The following is a 15,908-nucleotide window of genomic DNA, read 5'->3' as shown; positions in this document are numbered from 1 at the left end:
AAAGAGAAAGTGTAGCATTTAACAGTTCTGCTCAGGTACAAAAGAGAAGAGAGTGTGTGTAAGGCAGACGGACGTGAGTCACCTGGATAAAACACTGATGTGATTTAAAGCCCTATTTGGTTACGCAAAGAGTTCCTTGTGCAATGCTTTTAACGCCAAAACACTCAGGGAGCAGGCCATATTTTTCTCTCTATGGTAGGTCTGTACAACCTGGAAACTGATGAGCATAATGTTGAATGCTCTTTTATCACCACAGAAAAAGGAACCGTGTCATTAATATGGTTATCGTTGTGCATGTGTAAGCTGGGGCTCGTTTATTACTTTTTTCCTTAAAGATCCTATGAAGTCATCCAAGGGTTCTTGAAAACTAAAGCAAACCAAGCAAAACCCTAACCACACAAAGCAGTCAGGTGGAGTGAACGTTCCGTGTGCCTGGACTGGTCTCATCTAAGTTCAAATGTCTGGTTGTCAGCTTAGAAAAAACTACTGAGAGAGAAGTATTAATTAGGACATCTATTTCTATGTAGCACTTCTTTACTTTTCAGCCACGCAGCCTCAGAGCAAACTGTGAGAAAAATGTGTAACTGACAAGGACGCTGGGGCTCTCAAAGATGTGCAACTGTGACTTTTCTTATTCCATACAAATCTCTAGGAGCTGAGGAGGAAACCCTTTTGTAAGTGGAAGCCGTAATGTCAAACACAGCTGTTTCACGTCAGTCTTCAGTGTGCAGTACCAGTCTCAGTTTGGCATGAATGTAATTATTTCATTAGCAAATCAGAATGTGAAATTCCCTTTTCAAAGCCAAGCTTTTAGAATGGAAACATTTTCAGTTCACTGCAACCCAGAAGGCATCACAGCAATCGTGAAGCCCTCTGTGTGATATCCTTCCTCCTCCACTGCGCCTTGGAAAATCTGAAACCATTTCTGTAAAGAAGCTGTCGCTGAACATGGTCATCAAATTCATTGCAGGGAAATGCAAATGTCTGCTAATGTGCAGGAACAAAAAGAGAAAAGACCAATTCATTTCTATGAGACACGGTGATGGATCACGGTGTGACACACTGTTGGGACTGCAAAGGAATAAGCTCCTCTTAGTTCGCACAGATTCAGTGATTATTCATGACGTTAACATCCATCACCAAAAGGGCAGGGTAGTGTTTTTGGTACTGCAGCATTACTGTGCCTGTTGGAAATGCACAGGAGCGGAGTGGAGTGGAGAGCTGTCTGAAAGCAGATTAGCATACTGGCTTTTTGGACTGAATTTTCTTTCATAGCCTGGAAGAGCAATGCATAAGAAAATTATTGTTCATTTCTTTAAACTTTTAGAGGGAGAGCTGTGATATGTGGGAAGCAGATCCACTTGCCTTTATAGCATATGCTAGGAAATACTGACACAAAGAGAATACTCTGCATAGCCCACATTTCTTCCCCTGTATGTCACCTGGCCCCTTTTCCAAAGCAAGTGCATATAAAAGGACTATGCCGGGGCTGGCAAGGGGCATACTAAGAGAGGTAAATCTTCAGTGAAAGGAGTCAGGTTTTGGCACAAAAGCTCACTGTGGCTCACGCAGCATCACTACCCTGCACCCCAGCCCAGCTCAGGGTCAAGGGAGCAGAATATTGTGGCTGACTAACGTATGACTGGGCTGCATATGCTCTGGCACACCTGGAGGTTAGGACACAGGAGGCTAAATCAAAATTTCTCAGTTTTAAACACTAGTATGCGCTAGCACCCCTTCAAAATATGTGGCTGCATATATAGGACAGGGGCCTCAGCACGTATGATTCAGTGTAACTATAGGGAAGTCCATGTTAGTTTACTGTGGCCAAAGACATAGCTGCTAGTAATGAATGTTGGAAATTGAAAGGAAAACAGCCAGTTTAAAAAAATAATCCAACATCAACTCTGCCAAATTAAAAGAATTATTATTAGCATTGCAATAACCTCATAACCTTTTACATCAAGCCAAAATAACTTCCATCTTCTCCAGCAGTAGATTATCTACCCTTTCTGGTATTACTGCACTCGCCGTGTGCTCCCTGTCACTTGGGACTGGGATACAGCGAGTGGAATGATGATGGCTCGGCAAAAATGACTTAGCCGGTGCTCATTTGTGAACTGACAATTGTATACTGGAAAACATGAAGAGGAAACCAAATTTGCTGTGTAAACAGTGGGAATTCTCAGCAATATCTGGCACAGCTGTTATGTAACGCCGGAGTGAGACGCTGCAATTTCTGGGTGATGCCTGCAACGTCATAACAGAAACACTGAAAAACAGAACGTCAAAGCGAAAAGGTAATGTGAGTAAGAGGAAAAACAAGGATAACCCTAAACCACTTGAGAATTCACAGGCTAATACAAGAAATCACTGAAGAGATTATGCATAGATATTGAGCCCAAGAAACACAAGAAGCAAGCATTTTGCGTTGAGAAAAACAACTCTGCATGCTCTCAGTTCCTTTGTATGAGACCTTCTGTTGACTCGTAAACATGGGCTGGCTATTAGGCTGGGCCAAAGCCTGCCTCTCTCCCCCTGCTACGTGATTGCCTTCCACAATCCGTGGCCAAAGCACGGAGCAATCACACACATCTGCTCTGGCTGCTGTCTCCCTGGTCCTGCCACCCAGCACCCTCCCTGGGAGGTGTGAAACGCAGCTGCCCCTCAGTTAGGGTCCCATGGAGACCGCACAGGGTGGTTGGCTATTAAACAGAACAAAACAAAACAAGTTTTTTAAAAAAAGGAAGGAACTGAATATTTCTATATAGAAGAGGGTTGGGTAGGTTTGTTGTTGGGGTGGCTGGGGAAGGTTCAGGCTTGGGTGAGTGTGAGTACCCATCACCCGTGGATAAGCTGGTTCCCACCTGGGATATTGCAGGTGCTCCCTGTTCAATACTCTCTTTTGCATGTGGTAAGAAAATAAAAGTGAGCAGAGATTTTTATGGAGTGACCATGAGCAATCAGAAATGATATGGTGCCTCTTTCCTGTCAGTACCTACTAGCTGACCCATCTTTGGCTGTAACATGCAAAACATGTCCCTTCAGGGCTAAGGTATTCCATCCTGCCACAGAGAAGGTAAGTCAAGTCAAAGGTTTGCTTTCAGATTGTGGTGTGCTTTCAATATAGTTTTACCTCTTTTTTATCTTTTTACTCATGTGCTACAATGATCTGCAGAGCTAAGCTACAATAGTGGTAAAAATCAGCCAAAGGTACATCTGAAACAGTCTCAATACGGGAGAGAGAATGCCTAGATCTGCACAATGTTAGTGGTGTCAGTCCAAACCAGCCAGTGTCTGAAGCATGTACAAGGAGTGTACTGTTCTGTTTCTAAAGTAGGATGAGGCTCTATTTCTGTCCTGTTAGGCTAAAAAAAAAAAAAAAAAATTAAGCTTTAAGCAAAGCAGAAATGAATAGCTGTGGAGTTGCTGCATTGCTCTCAGCTTTTACAGCCTTTGAAAATCTTTCCAAATTTAGGGCCTAAAGATCATTTATGAAAGGTCATTTCAACCAGAGCTGAAATTTTGGAGATGGTTAACATAGGTGTAGGCAAATAATAATTTGAAAGGATGTAGACAGCAGCTCCGTCAGCCCACAGGTGAGTCTCTGGGGAGCCACTCTCCCTCTGGCCACACAGCTTCTTGGCTACGAAAAGAAGTAAATTGCAGCCATTGTCTTGAAACTGGATTTTTATTAGTAACAGGGCCAGTTCTATACACCTAGTCTGCTAAGGAATGAGTATATGGTCATACTGTTTCCTCTGAGTGCAGCCTTTATATTGAGAATCTTTCTATGAAAAAAACCCCTCTTCGATTTGACCTTTCTACCTCTTGCCAATAAGAAATCCCGTATAATTCTTTCAGACTGTCTCTAACCCCTGTACTCCCTTAAGGACTTTCTGGAATGACCTCTTCTAGAAAGCACGTCCCAAGGTGATCGTCAGCTATAAATCAAATTACCTTTGAGCTCCATTATTTCTATCTGAATTAGAACTAAGTGACATTTGCAGCACTGATTTACTCTAATTAAGTACAGCTTGAACCAAGTACTGAGTCACAACACAGGCTCCATCCCTGAAGAAATTTATGACACTGATTTCTCGAGATGGAAATTGTAGCAGACAGTAACAGATGTTTAAATTGCTCTTCTTCTGTGAGAACCTGCACATCCAGCTTAAGTGCTGAAAATTTCTATCTATTTCTTTTTCATTTGCTTGACTCCCACTTGCCTTTAATGATCAGAAGAATTTTCAGAGCTGATCCATCAATGACTATGCATACGCCATAATTGAGCAGCACTACGCTATTGCTTTCATCAACATTTCTGTGGTTCCTGATTACTCATAGAATAAAAAGTTTCAGCGTTGCAATAATTCTGACTGGATAGAGGGGGGTAGTCATGGCTAAAATCTACTGTTTTGTGGCTTTGTAGGTAATTTTTAATGGGCTGAGAGCCTTCCCAAGCTCATGACTTTAAACCAGTAGTACTATACTGCACAATATGAAGCCCGTGCAAGCTTCCTCTGACTCATGCTGTTCCATAAATAGATAATGGACATTTTAGTTACAAAAAGGAAGCAGGCAAGTACAACTTAAGTAGAAACAAATTACCTTTGGTGCCTATTTTATAAGATGAATTCTCTTGGTAAAGGCAAACGATAAAATGGTTTATTTTTCCACAAGTGTTCTACTATTAGATTTTTTGATAATAACTGATTTTGATAACTGGCTTCTATGGCCATTGGGCTAGACTGGGTTAGATGTCTCTCCTATACCATGCACATACTTAAGGGACCACTGATGCTCAGGGGCTTGGTGCCACTTTCACTAAAACTGATGGTAATAGCTCTGACCTATTCTGTTTTACAACTAACCAAAACCAAAAGCTGGAACTTCACAGGACCTAAAGAGAACAGCTGAGCAAGGCAGGTGTGGAAGGGAAGAGGGAAGACCTAGTCATGTTGCTTTTCTCCTGGTGGCACCCCTGAAGCGGCTGCCATGGGATGGGAGGTGCTGCTGCACCTACAGGTTCCCCCCATTGCTGCCCGATGGGCTGTGCAGATTTGGCCAGGTCATGGGCTTTCCCACCCTCTCAGGCTGCTCTTTTGTAGATCGGTTTAGTACTGCTATGCCACAAGTACATTATGAGAGTTAATTCATTAACAGATCTCTTTAAGCGCATCAGTGAAACCCATTACAGAAATTACAAATCATTACTTCTGAAGATGAAAAATGCTGTGCCTGGCTGCATCTCCTGCTATTTGTTGTGCTTTCTTGCCTCCTTTCCAGTTTTACTCTGTTATATGTGCTGTAATACGTTTTGAAAGGTGTGAAAGAGTTGTCCTCTGTCTGACCAGGTATTGTGCGTGGCCAGTTCACTTGCTGCATTTAGCAGTGTCCATGGATTATTAACACAGGCTCTCACCAAAGCAGCTCATTGAGAAAAGGTAACATTAAAGATTGTGAGAACTGCTTGGACTGACCTTGGGGCAGATGTAGAATTTACTTCTTGTAAACATGGATAGTTTTCCACCAACCAACGCGGTTTTCTTTGCTCTTTTGTGGCAGTGAAGGTGAGCTACAGCTGCAGCGGCTCATGCTGGGGCCTCTCCGGCCACAAATGCCAATTGGGTCAGATGCTGTGGCTTTATGGTTTGGAGTCCCCTAACCACCAGGGACTAAGGAGAGACCACCAAGCTTGTTGTACTTCTAGCTGTTTCAAAATTAAATGCTGGTTTTGAAATAAAAGCTGTTTGGTGTTTTCTTTTTCCTTTGGGGATGCTCTGCAGCATCTGTCCCTGGAAAACTTTGAGAATTACCCTCTGACATACACAGATTTTTCTCCAATACAGCTTTTCGTAGAGGCTTGGTTTGCTGTTCCTATGACAATTTTGCTGTACCAGCTTTGTCTTTTGGACTTGATTCTGTGCAGTCTAGCACAGCCTCAACACCTACTCCCAGAAGTGGCCAGAATTAAGAATTACTCAGCATGTCAGGCATTAGTACTATAGGTATTCTGTATAAGAAAATATTTGGAGAAGACTATACAGAATGAATTAAAAGAAAGAGCAAGGGAAGCTGGTGCCAGATGAATGCAGACAGAATTACAACTGCTAGACAGCCGTCTTTCCAGCGTCTAAATTTTATCTAGACTGTGGTGATAAAGACAGACTATCAGTATGCATGCCAGACTTTATGTGTGTCTTCTTTTCAAGCGTAAGTTTATACTGGATGGATCCTGAAGGTGCCTGATGCTTAATCTTAGAAATCGTAGTTCAATGGGAATAAAGTGCTCAGGAAACAAAAGACAAATGATCTTTCCAAAACATTTTTTGTAATTTGATCCTCCCATATAAACAAGAGACAACACAACCTTCTGGGATTTCTGTTAGCCAACAGTCTCCAAACTGCAATGAAAGAAGGATTTCAAAACTATTTCGCAATTGTGTTTGGATTAAACATGTGTTTACTGTATGTAAATGAACGAGACATTCTGTTCTTGTTGGGTTCATCAGCTCCTCACTGTGTTAGCCGGTGTGGCATACACAGGAAATGGTCTTCTTCAGAAGATCCTGGACAGACAAAAAAGTTGTTTTTCACTGGAGGTTTCCAGACGTCACAAGAAGTATATATTTAAGTGTAAATTTTTGGCTCAGAAGCGATTTAACGTTATGCTCATTTATTTTGCTAGCTAGAAATGATGACAAGCAAGTTATTTAATGAAAGAGACACGGAGTCAGAATTTCCTGTGACGATAAATTGCTGTTGTTTTGTTCACATTTTCAAGCACTACGTGCTTAAAATCTGACTAGTCCGAACAGTTTGAAGCTGTTGATTTCTCTGTATGACAATTTCGTCAAATAGCTTGGGTGCCTGAACATGGCCAGGCCATGGCAGGGCATGTGTACCAACCAGCTGAGGGAAAGCCCAGGCTCCGCTGCAGACGGGTAAACTGTTCCTTGCCCCAGCTGTTTGTGTAAGGAATCTGTGTAGTTACACGCTTTGTTTCTTTGCTTTGCTGTTCACTGTTAGGCTGTCACTTGCTGAGTTATGGTGGTTTCACTGTTGCAGTGGTAGTTTGCAGCTTGGACATTTTATGTGGGTACAGTCAGAGGAAAAAAAATCTTAATGGGACTGCAAGTCTTCTTGGGCCAGAAACTTCTGCTCTTCTTGAGGCTTGCTTCAAAGGAGGACTACTGCGGGTCAGAGGCTGAGGCACTGGCACAGGGGTGAAATAAAGAGGATTTTATTGCTCTTCAGCCTCCTCTGCATTGCTGTGTGACCATCTCTGCTGTTGCTAGAACTCCAGCTCAGGCACATGTGTTCACCTCAGCTGGAGCAGAGGATGTGCCTCATGGAAACTGCTGATGGATCTGTTTATCCAGGCTAGCAATGACCTTGTGTGGTGTTGAGGAACCAATGTGGAGCTGGAGAGTGATTTATTGTTCCCAGACCAGCAAGCAACAACAGGTTTTCTATGCTTAGACTGCTGATACCACATATAACCTGCAAAATTCCTCAGTCTGAGCTGGCTTTTGTGCTCACCACTATGTCACAGAGGTGCTCTGGCCAGACTGGCCATGCTTGACTGAAGGCCACGAGGAGCGGGGGGGGACACAATGGCACAAGTCATTCCCTGCCTCTGGACAGAGGGTCTTGTCCATAATCCCACTACTGGCTGTGTTAGTAATAACTGCTTTCATTGCTCTCTTTCATCTTCATAACATGAATCTTACGACTTCAAATAATTTGAAGATGACACAAGCATGTTTCTCAAGAATTTTTGCTCCGTGTAATGAAAAGAGTATTTTTTTTGGTTCTGTGTGTGAATATTGAACTGATTGTTTAGTTTCTTGCCCTGCTCCAGTCCCATTCTACTGGCATTTTCAGTGAGGGAAAAAATGTAACCTTTGTGTTTCCTCTTACAGCTTCATTGATGGGATCTTCTTCTGCTCAGCAATCCCAATTTAAACTACATGGGCATCTTCTCCCTGTCTGATCTTTCTAAATCTAAATCTCATCTAAATCCATAAAAATACTGCACAATCACCAGTTGAGCAGTGTTTTTTGTAGTAACCCTCGATTAAAATATCGCACTAAGGAAAAGTCTTACAGATGTGCTAACTCCCTAGCACTGTCCGATGTTACCATTTCTGAAATATTAATAGCGTTCAGGAACTGCATCGTTTTCTCCCCAGGCATAAAGCAGCTGGTTCCAAGTTCTGCAAAGTCTGAAAAAATCTCAAATTTACAGTTAGGCCAGCTTCTCAGAGGTATTAGATGCATCTACAAGAATATTTCAATTTGGGTCAAGAACACGTTCTTGAAGCAGGTCTTCTGACCACCTTGACAGACTGTGCTCTGGGTCTCTCTGCGCAGTGGGCCTGGGTGCCTTCTGAATGCAGACAAAGCAGAAAGTGGCTCTAGGTGGGCGCCTGAAGCATTCCAACAGCTGATCAGCATTCAGTCCTCAGGACCAGGCTGCAGTTTAAGCAAAACAAAGGAGACATGGAGAGCATGGTGTTAGGTCCTTAGCACGAATTGCTTAGGTCTGCTGTTGCTTCCCACTGGTGTTACTGCAGTTATTGCCAGCTTTCGCTTGAGTTACAGAGGTGCAGAGTATTTCTGTTTGCCACTGAAATCAACTGTAGATGCTTCTCATTTCTATGAAAATGAAAAAGATGCCCAGATTACTGAAATCATATGTCCTGTGAAAGATGTCCAGCTTTAAAACCTGCATTCTCTTTCAGTTAATAGAGGAACAAAATCCGTAAAAAAAATTAAAAAAACTTTATTTTGAGATGCATCTGAAACCTGTATTTTTGTTTGCTAGGCTGCAGTACTTTGAAGTCTGCAGGCTATTCTGGACTACTTTTTTCAAACTTATTTTGCTACTTATTTTTTTGGCTATCTAGAAATCCAGCACAGCAGTGAAAATCTTTTCAAACAGTGAACATAACTAAATACATATATGTATCATTAGGAATGTCTAAGAAATCCTCTTCCAACAGATCACAATGGCAGCTGTTGTACATTCATATGGTAATACACAGCCAAGACTACCCAAGAGAGTACAATTTTTTTTAAATAACATGTGAATTCTTATTTAGCCATGACCTGGACAGATGCTATGAGCCTCAGTACAATCCTGATGCAGACTTGAAAAATCCGTTTTGACATTACTACGCAGGGATTAATACTACAACTACACACAGATACTTGCCATGTCTTCTGGCATTTGAGTAGCTCTGCGGTCGAACAGACACAGTGCCTCTTTTAGAACAAGTTAGTCTTGATTTTGGTACGGTTTTTATTACTCTGTGCTTTGTACTGGCTCCCTTCCATCTCTCTACTCCTATCAGTCTGCCTCTTTTCCTGTGTATTATATTATTCAGATTAAAATATGGAATTTGCAGCATCTGGCTGTTCCTGGCCATTTCCTGCTCTCCTGCCACCTATTCTGCTCTGCTACCTGTTGTAAATGTTTTGCAGTCTTTTACCTGTGAACGACATAAGCCAGATTTGGAGATTTTCCTCTCACACCTTCCTGCTCAGCCTGCTCGGTGGAATTGGAGGATGGGCCCCACAGCTTCCAAGCAGCTTGAAGTATTGCTGCTGGAATGCTGGCACATCACCTCCTTCATGGTCTGAACAACTGGAGTAAATAATCTGAAATAGCTTTTAATTAAATGTTCAGCATAAATGATAGTGCAGTTAGTTATTAGACTGGCTAACAGAGGTTAAAACACATAAGTTCTAAAATTAGCTTTATAGTGGATTTACTATTGAAATGTCCTAGCTGGGCTGAATTTTTCAGGAGAAGCACGACTGGTGCAAGACTGTTGTTCGAGAGGCTAGTGGGTCTGCAGCAGTACAGCTTCTTGTTTCAACCAGCTCATTTGCCCTTCCTGGCCATCCACTACAGTGGCAGAAAAGAAGTTCCCAGATATTGGATAGAGTCCGTTGTGGCTAATAAGGTAGCTTATTTTATGGTAAAAGTTTTATTTCAAATCTAGTCTGTTTCATCTTTTCACAAAGTGTAAGCCTCAAAATACAGTGTCTATACAGATGTATAGGAGGAGACTTTAACTGCAGAATAGTCCTGTTGCATCTGTTGATCAGGGCAATGCTAACTCAAGCAGCTAGTCTGGGTGTCATCCATAATCCAGTTTTACAGGCACAAACAGGACACATGGCCCCTATGGCTCAGCAAAACACAGCAATATAGTAGTTTGTGGTTGTAATATGGGTTGCATCTCTTGGAGGAGCCCAGAGACAGTGCAACATACCTGCTGTTGGCTGTAGGGCAGAGGAGGGCTGCTGTTATCCCAGGCAAAACACAGCATGGCTTTGTTGACACATGGCCATGATGCATCCTTATACACCTACATAGATACATCTGTATATATACTTCTCGTAATTTTATGAACTTGTCAGGCACCACAAAGAGAAGGGAGGCTGTTGGCAGTGGGTATGGGGAAGAGAAATCGGAATAGATCCTAAAAGAATGGTTCATACTATTCACAGCAGAGGACGTGAAAGGGGAACTTGCTGCAGGATAGGCAATGACCACATCTGCCAAATGTGCGCTATAAGATTATGCTGAGACTGCTTTCCCAGAAATGCCCCAGCAAGTCACTGTCTCCTAACTGTCTCCTTGTCCTCTGTTAATAGTAATGTTAAGATAGTGAACCTGAACATTGTAACTGGGATGCAGGTTTGGATGAACAAATACATCAGGATGGCAAGATGAATGCATCTGTGATAGCAATCACAGCCAGAGAAAATGTATGAAAAATATGAAATAAATATTACATGACCTTCAAAGTCTTCTTCCATTAAAAATTGGCTCAGTAGTTCTCCAGTATATATACAACCTGGCCAAAAACCTAGCTAAATTCATTTTCCAATGTGCAACTATCAGGACTATGCTGAGGTATCAAAAGCCTGGAGATGTTTTCACTGAGTAATCCACTTTGTCGCTGCTATTTGGCCATTAGAGAAAACCACAATGTGAGATTTTAGCTTTTAGGTTTTTTCATTATTTATTTTTATAATTATTCTTACTCAGCTGTTACTTTTTAATCTGGACCCTTTTTGCATTTTAGAATTTGTTCAAAATCCACTGCCTCTAAAGCTATAATTAAGCAAAACAGCCAAGTAGAGAACTGAAGTAAAAGCAACTGCTTCTGAAATATCAGTGACTGTAGCCTACAATAGACAAAAGTACTATGCATTTTAGTCAAACAGTCACTTTAATTGATAGTTACTAGGCCATATTTCAAAAATTCAGTGAAATGAATAACATACAGTTACTCTGACCCTGCAAAATAAATAGCAATGCCCTGAAGACACACTCAAAACATATAAGGAAGTAGAACTGTTTTCTCTGTTTTAAACAACATTTCATTCAATGGAAAAAAAGCCAAGGAATACATTTTTCCAGATGATTTAAGATGTAGTATGCAGATACTTCTCTTCCAATAGCAACAATTATAATCGCTTGCTTGTGTAACCGGACTGTAGACATTATTTTCACTCTTAGCCCATTCTTCTTTAAACAGCATTTGTTGCTAAAAAAACTGCAGTTCCTTCTGAACACAAAAGCATTTGATTTTTCAGGATTTGCATGCTAATTTTTCCCCCACTTTTGTTCCAAAACCTACCACCAGGATGGTAATTCACAAAAAGTCCACAAGAGAAAGTTCAGCTCAGAACTCATACATAAGTCTCCAAACTTGAAAGTGCTTTTATACTGAAGTCTTCTCAGAGCATTTTAAGGAAACAGGGTCTGACACGCTACAACATTTTGGATTTTTGGTCAAGGCTTCCCTGAAAGTCAGAAATGTGGTCAGGTCTAATTCTTCAGTTTGTATTATTTTAGCAATAGCACAGTTTAAAAACACTAATGTAACAATTTTAAAAATGTTGTTTAAACACAAATGGAGGCTCTTCTTGATTAAGGTGTGCCTTGCAGGGTCTAGATCTGTATTTCATCCTCTCAGTTTAATTCTATCAGTGAATTGCCTCAATAAAGAAGAATCTGAATAAATATGAATCTCATCTGTGATGCAGAGCAAAACAATTGCATTGCTGCATCCATGCTCAGAGAAGCTGCTGCTTGGATGAATAAACAGATGAAAGTCATTTCACCCTCTGATCCTTTAGGAACAGTGGAAAGAGATGCTCACCAAATTTGAAAATGCAGAAACAAGAAAAACGATACAATTTTTTTCAGCATTGCAATTTTTCGATAGAAAGATACAAAGGGAAGTTTTTAGAATGATGACGGAAACCTTCAGGGAATGGGGCTGAAGCTCCACACACAAGTCCAGAGAAGCTGCCCTAAACCCTCTGGACAACAGCCGTATTCTTGTCCTGCTGTGGCAAAACTGGGCATGTGAAAAACAGCCGAACCATCCTGTATCTTAATGGCAGGTGGCCATTATTAAAAAGGCATTATTTGCTAGCATGTACCACTCATAGTATGAGATTTTTAGCCTAGATGCTTGTGGGGTTAATGCTGGTTGTTACTCAGCTCTTCGGTTGTTCTTGGCTGCTCATAACATCGTGGAGATGCAGAACTGTCCTGGGGCTACTCTACGTTACATCAGTAATGAACTGCTCAGCCCCAGAAGTTCAGAAAGACAAACATAATGTTAAGGAAACTTTTCTTCCCCTCCTGTCGTAGGCACGGTGGTCCTACAGTTCTGAGCCAGTATTTCTGAAGTGTCAGCTTTGTACTAGTGACTGTGTTTCCTTCGAGAACACACAATTCCAGCTGAAATTAGCTCCTCCTTTAGCCGTCACCTCCTGAATGAATTAGCCCTCTTAGGCTTCTCTAGTTTGCTTGGTAGCATTATGTAAAGAATGCATTTTAGACTGGATTAAATAAATCTGAAAATTTTTTTACCGTTTCCTAAATTAGGAAGCTGCAGGAGTTAATGTGGCTCCCATTAGAAATGCTGCCCTGTCTCTTCATTTTGTCAAAAAGAGTGATTAAAGAGAGCAGAGGTCATGTACATTGCAAATGTGCTTCTGCTAAAGCAGAGTATTCCTGGAGGAATAAACACAGACAGTGCTGAATTACTTTGTCATCATTAGCAATGGTCAGAGTCCCATAATGTTTGAGAGAGCAGACAGGTTGGCAACTGCACAGAACTAGAAAGAAAATGCTCACACTGAAAAATGCAATGAGCTTTTTCGTCTAGTGCACATAGCTTTCTTCAACTGATAGTAATGAAGAAGATGGGCTGCTGGGAAGGAGTACGGTTCTTAGCTGATTCAGTGGCTAACGGGGGAGACGATTTGCTGGCAAAAACACTCTCCGTGGTGTTGCACCTTAGTGAGATGATTTCTCAGTGAATGGTGAAGGAATTTCGTGTCTTTTGAGAAAAACCGATAACTAATATAAATAACTTTCCAGAAAAATAGAAAAACAGTCTTTTAAATATTAATAGCTCATTTAAAAGATGCAAAAAAAAAGTTTCTACGATTCACTTTTTTTGAATGTGAAAATGGGATGTGGTTATGACAGTCTTTTTTAAAGAAGCTTGAAGAAAAATGACTCATTTGGCAAATGCATATTGAAGAAATGCTAGCATGATATTGCTGCTGCTGCTTCTTCATCTGTAAAGATGCTAGTCACAGATACTATTTTGAAAAGTTTACTTTGCTCCTGCGACATTCGTAGCTAAATGGTTTTGCTTAGCCACTGCCTTACTCTTGGTTGATTGTCACTAATCTCCTGTCAAGATGGACAATCTGGAGGCAGTGATGCTTGCTGGGGAGATTACTGCACTACTCTGTTGGATCCCCTGGCTTATTTTCTCCTCTGAAAAATATAGTAACAATGGAAATATTGCTGCTATATCTTGTAATCAATAGCATAGATGGAAAGATTTAATAGGCAACTTCAGACTGCAATTTAAAAAAAGATAATTAAAAAAAAAATTCTTCCCAGATTCTAGAGTGAAGCAATTCATTCTAGGAGATCTTTTAGTGATGTCCAGCAATGGGCTAGACAAGAGAGGTAGTTTATTTATAATGGGTGCCTCACAGCACAAACACTTGCAGATGTGCCGGCCACCAGGTCTTCCTTTGCTGGTCAGACACAGTTCCTAAACGTCCTAATACGAGTGGCTCCATGCAGGCTGCAGTAATCCTCTGTCATGGCCAGATCGAAGCCTTCGCTGAGTCACACACACTTTGGAAGATACTCACTGTATTCACCCTTTCTTTCAAGGAAGAAACACCTTCCCTTGTCCTTTCCTATCTGATTTCCACTAGCCAGATGGAAAGGAGGTTTGACTGTCCAGGGCATGTGAAGTATAGGTCCTTGGTCCTCTTGGTACCTCTGTGTGGATAACAACGTTTCAGCCTCTCTGTCACCAAAGCAACTGAATTTTCGTTGACCCAAGTGCAACATCCATTCAGGCAGAGCAGGTAAGAAAAATGCCTACTGAGTCTGTGTCTTCAGCCTCCCGAATGATCACCGGTACAGAGAGATCTACTTTCTCAGAGTTGCCATGAGCCATCACAAATGCTTATGGACTGTAAAGGCCTGACTGACCAGCCAGTAAAATAATTTGTTAGAATAGACTATTTCAGTCAGAAAGGATCTGCAGTGATCATCTAGTCCAACTGCAGCTGTTTCTGATGTAATTTCACCTCGCTACAAAGTCAGGTATTTAATTTTATTTTACTAGAATCACAACTTTACCCTATATTTTTGGAACGTGTTCGGGGGGGGAGGGGAGAAGCAAAAACACCACAAAAAAAGAAAAATCATAGATTCTTCACGGTTTGCTAGCAATAATATAACACATGGATATAACTGAGTACCATGCTGCTGTACTACTACTTTTACATTTCTGTCCCTTTAGAACTTTTAAATCATTTTGGAATTTGGGCACCAGCATAATTTCTATGTAGCCATAAAGTGAAATATCAAACCTCTTTCTTTCATGGTCCCTGGAAATACGTTCTTCACTCCCACATTAAACTTCTGCAGAAAAGGTATGATTATCCAAGTCATAATCACTCAGAATATGGCAGGTAATGGGTTGTATCAATAATTCTGGAAGCTTTAAAATTTGTGTGTATATATACACATGTATGTGCATCTTATCTACAGTAGAGATGAAGTTACTGAATCTTATCTGTAAGTCACTGCTACCAGCTGTGCAGCTTCCCTCAGCCTCACACAATGGCATTGCCTTAAAAGAGGCTCAGAGAGAAGATGTCTATTCACAATGAGCATTTTCACAGTTCTTGGGGGGCTTAGGGAGATGCAGCATGCAATGACTACAAGAGGTCTTCGGATCACTTCGATCTGAGAATTTAGCAGATTTCATGACTCGCTAGGTAACCAGAGCACCATCATGAAGAGGAATACAGGTGGAGATGAGCCCATCCTTGCCAACTGCTAGGGTCAGAATAGGGAACTGGAGGCATGTGAGCATTTAGCAGGATAGTATATAACACAAGAGAGAAAAGACAGGAGACACTAGAACTACTAACATAGAAAGCTATGAATTTTGGTAGCTACTTGAAACTTTCTTTGTCCTAGAATGTGCTAGAACTCTCCTGAGGCTTGTTCTTATCACTGCACAGTTTAAAATAACAAAGAATATAGCATTTAAAACATTTGGCTCATAGGAAATAGCTTGTTAGAACATGAGGTAGCTTTCTGGTGTACATTTTTCATGTCCTGTTACAAAAAGATCAAAACATTGTGAAGGATGTGTATTCAGATGAGAAATGTTAAAAATGCTTCTTCTAGCATTAGACATACTTTTGATATTATATCTACTGCACATCTAAAACTGTCAGCCTACAATGAAATTTTTCACCTATATTTTACACTTGTATAAAGTTAGAACATGAAAATTGACCTTTAGTAACAC

This window comes from Opisthocomus hoazin, chromosome 4 (genome assembly GCF_030867145.1).
Source record: "Opisthocomus hoazin isolate bOpiHoa1 chromosome 4, bOpiHoa1.hap1, whole genome shotgun sequence".
Classification (NCBI taxonomy): Eukaryota; Metazoa; Chordata; class Aves; order Opisthocomiformes; family Opisthocomidae; genus Opisthocomus; species Opisthocomus hoazin.
This window is presented reverse-complemented; position numbering follows the sequence as displayed.